The sequence below is a fragment of the Wasmannia auropunctata genome, unplaced genomic scaffold (genome assembly GCF_000956235.1).
Source record: "Wasmannia auropunctata unplaced genomic scaffold, wasmannia.A_1.0 LD334844.1, whole genome shotgun sequence".
Taxonomy (NCBI): Eukaryota; Metazoa; Arthropoda; class Insecta; order Hymenoptera; family Formicidae; genus Wasmannia; species Wasmannia auropunctata.
In genome coordinates, this window is record NW_012028046.1 from 146482 (window position 1) to 151269 (window position 4788).

Here is a 4788-nt window from a genome sequence, read left to right on the forward strand (position 1 = left end):
TACTATCTTTAGTCTAGAAACAGAGACACCAATCGTGGTTCGCATTTGCAAAATATTAGTGCGTTTTGAAACCTATAAAAAAGAAAGTATCGCAATCGATGTGTCCGTGACTGTACAACACAATGCCCTCTAAACAGCTTTTAAATACAGTTATCTATTTACCTCCCAAAAAAATCCCAAACTTAGGTATCATTTTGAGGTCTCAGGGGTGGTATACCCCTTTAATAAAAATAAAACATCGAAATTTTTTTTTCTTTTCAAGTTTCCCAGTAAGGCTCTCTCGCGCTTCTACGGTAATCTGACGCTACGTGTTATCTGGATATTGCGAATACAAATATGCATTGCGTTGTGTTTCACGGTATCCTTGTCGTCGTCGACGTCGTCGACTCGGTGGTTGAATCGCGTGTTTCGAACCAACCGTCGAGAATTCACGCTATGTAAGCGGCATTCCGGAATTCTTGGCATCACACGGCGAAGACGCGTGTCTCCGCGATTCGCACGATATTCTATCGACTATAATTTTTTTTTGGCTAAGAGTTGCGATGTTTTACCATCGTACCAGAGGATATAGTAGACGATAGACATATAAAAATAGACGATGAAAGAAAATATTTTCTGAGTTAAAATATTAAAACATATGTGAAGTTCAGAATTTAAACACTTTGAACATGTATATGTATATTGAAGCTCGTTGTTGTAGTTCAAAAATTATGACTTTGTGTAATTCTTTTACTAAAGAAATGTCGATGTCAAATCTGTAAACAAATCTCATTCAATAGTTTAAATTGTTCGTATAAAATTAAATAAAAACAAAACATTGTTATCCATACAGCAGTGTGAACATGAGATTTGCAAAGAGGGTTATTTATTTTATATTTCACAAATTGTCTATGAGCACGCAAACTTGTAAAATTAATTATCGGAAATAATATACGGATAATAACGTGAAAATCTAGATAGATGTATGGTAGGTTGTTTTAATATATAAATAAAGATATAATTCAAGAGGAAAGCGAATTTTTTAAACGGTCTACGTATTAGAGATATTTGTAATCCTTTTATACCAATATTGTGTTTTAATGTTTTATTAAATATTTGATTTAATTAAACATTCTTTAACTTTCATTTAACTTTCGTCCATTATCCATTTATTCACGTGAGACACATAGTTCTATTGCTCATACAATAGTATTATAGGTACAGTTATCAAAAAGCGATTTCACACTTTTATAACACGTGTTTTTTAGACTAGACATCTAATTATATTTTTATTAAACTGATAGCCTCTTTGCGCGTCACGCAAAACTTTCATGAACAAAAGCGAAGTCAGATTTTGAAAAGATTCGCGAAAATATCGTCACTTATGTAAATTCGCCACGAGGCAGTACTTATTTCTCTGGCAATCCTGTCGGCCATATTTCCAAAATATTTTCACACACATTGCACTTTTTGTCAATAAAATCGAGAGAGAGTGCAAATTAATGCGTGAAAATTAATTATTCAATATATTGATAATTAAATAAATGCGAAAATTGTGATCGATGACGCGGACCTCGAACAGACTCTACGATACATTTTCCATGTAATTTTGTTACATTTTGCATTTAATTTACCTATCGGCATACAAAATCATGAAAATTATTCACAATTTGTATATAAAAATAAAAATCGATATAATTTTGATTAACTCGACTCTCAATATTTATGAAAAATGTACGTTATGCTAATTATCCTGTTGTGATGAATATAACAATTCTTACACATTTACAAAATCGAAATCTAAATTAAAATGTATTCAATTGCAAATCTCACACGGAAAGAACAATTTTGCTGAATCCAGATCTGAGAATAATTTTTGTTCAATAATCAAAATAATTTAGTGCAAAAGTCAAAATGATTGCTAGAATATCAAAACGTTTTATAGCAATGCTTATCAGTTTTAACATTCCAATAAATTATTTTGATGATTCAACAAAAAATTATTTTTGGATCTATATTTAGCAAAATTTTTAGATTTTTCAACAAAATCTTCTTCTCTTTCTTTTCGTGCAATGTACAAATGTAATTTTAGAAATCGTGATATATTCACATGCACAATTACTGCAGAGATAGAGATTATATTTTTAGAGATTATATGATACGATTTGTGTAGTGATCATCTGATATGGATTTAAGAGCGTTGGCAGCGAAAATCATCAAATTTCTGACACTGACATTGTCTTTTTGATCAAATCACATTAATTATCCAAAAAATAACGAGAGAGAGAGAGAGAGAGAGACGAGGGAGAGGATTCGAAGGAAGCCGCTTTATCGATGTGCATCAATTATATGATTTTGCTTTACTGATGCACTATAAAATTACTAAATGTTACCGCAATGTAATAAAAACTCTTTCCTTATATGCAAATATACATATATGTATATATCCGTATTTACACCCTTTTCCCCCCTAACACGCGCACACACACATACCTTTTGCTGCAACTGCGCTCGTCGATGGATGCTCGCTGGTCATCCTGGTTGAATATCTGCCGCACATTTACCCTCTCGGAATATTCAATCACCGTTTACTTCTGCATCGCATCAGCTTCCTGAAAAAGATGCAAATAAATATAAGATTGAAGGTCAATTTTTACCTTCGAACTTAACTGGTCGATTATTCCATTGGAATCGACCAATCGCATTTGTCACTAAGAACTGAACCAGAACTAATCAATCACGATTGACACTTAATTGGTCAGTTAGGGTAAACCCGGTATATACGCCGCACCTATTAAAAACTTAATTTATCAGATATTATCTATTAAGTTTAAGTTAAATGAACTATGCCAGTACGAACTTTATACTGTTTACTATTATAAAAAAAATATTAGGAATCCAAATTATTTATTTTTTATATTAAAAAAGAAATTTCTTTAAACCCTTGCATTTTTGCCTTAAAAAAATAGGAGTGGGTTATATGGCTATTCATAAGTAGGATAAATGACTCGAAAAATACACAAATAATCTAAATAATAATAGTGAATAACACGTGAATTGACAACGTAATTTGCATTTACTCATTAATAAATAAATAAGGAACGTATTATTACAGATTATGAATAAGTACATACATAAGTATATACATACATGAATGTTATGATTAATGTATTGTAAAGGGCGTATTATCACGTATTATTATTTACTTTTATATTTACAAATAAATAATAGAGCGTCTGTGCTACGGCATAAATCCCACGTGTTAAAAATGCTGTATATCCCAAACAGATGAGATATACGAGACAATAAACTAAACAAAGAATATAAGAGCTAAGCACTTGTATTTTGCTATACTCTATCCTTTATTAATCCTTTACACTTATATACCACGAAATAACCACAAAGCCTTTTACATTTCCTACAATAATCATTTTATGTAGATTATAACTTATGATTGCGCTACTTATTACAGTGATAAATCGATTTAACTTACAATAATTTTATAAATATTAACAGTAAAAAACTGAAATCACAACATAATACTAATATAACATAAAGATATGTAACAGAGTGGTTGCGAGAAAATTAGTTTCATTTTTTCTATTTTTTCTGACTTCTGCGGCGTAAATCCTCGCGCGGCGTATATACCGGGTTTACCCTAAGTTAATCAAAGATAGTGAAATTGGCCCTAAAAGACGACGCATTAATCAAGTTTAAATGTCATTTTAAAAACGACACATCGTATGTATAATAAAAAATAAAAGTATAACTGCGTATTATAAAATAGAAATTGCTATAGTCAACATTAGTCCAACGCGACAAGGTAAAAAAAAATTTATAACGACAGTCCCGATAATCATAAGTACATAAAAGATGATTGATTTGTCTATGTAGTGGTCTTGATGTCACATTTTAACACCGATTCAATTACAGAGCCGTGAGACACGTTTTAGATCTTTCCCATGACACATCGGCATTTCTGTTTGGCACGAGTTGCAAGGAGGAAGTCTGTGGTTGTTATCTGGATATATTTATAGGGCACCAAACCGTGTTGCAAACATGAGAGAGAGAGAGACAGAAAATGAATTGTTTACAAATTATTTAATAACCACAATACTTGCGGAAACCACAATACACTGAATAACTATATAATACTTTAATATTTCGAAAAGAATCTATCGATGCAACTTAAAAACATCTAAATAGTCACAATTTTGATATTGTTTGTTTACATAATTTAAATGATACACTTTTATTCTTGTATTATTCGTGTATTTATTGTATCTTGTATTTATTGTATCTTGTATCTTGTATTTATCTTGTATTTATTGTATCTTGTATTTATTGTATCTTGTATTTATCGTATTGGTATGCATTTATATTTGAAAATTTAACATATAAAGGATTATATTAGAATATTAATTATATATATATACATATATATATATGTATATAATTAAATAATACTCTCCTAAATAATACTTGAAGAAATTTCTTACTTAGAAAGATATTTTTAAGTGTTAACTAACAATTAACGATTAACCGTCTTCTATAATGTCGTTGGTTTCTGCGCAAAAAAACACTTTGAAGATACTATCTTTACAGGGTCAGTTCTTTTTTTTTTTACGTATTTAAAGTAAATGCGTTATTTTTAGCGCCACGTGCGCTCAAGTCGGAAACGTATCGAGATAACAAAAGGCGGAAAAATATTCTAAAACCTTCCTTTCTGTCGCAGTTACGATATCATACAGATACTACTTGAATGCTGACCTAGTTGCCGCTGCCGTATAACGTTCTAAAATAGAACGA

At 30.7% G+C, this 4788-nt stretch overlaps 1 protein-coding gene across 1 annotated transcript in view; it reads right to left on the reverse strand.

The window, feature by feature from the left end:
* The window catches only part of LOC105457976 (histone deacetylase 4), a 147851-nt gene extending 145265 nt beyond the window's left edge, over positions 1 to 2586 (reverse strand). The window contains exon 1 of the mRNA XM_011702966.1: positions 2473 to 2586. The gene's annotated coding sequence lies outside the window, so the exon portion shown is untranslated. The remainder of the gene's footprint in view (positions 1 to 2472) is intronic.
* Between the last annotated feature and the right edge of the window lie 2202 nt (positions 2587 to 4788).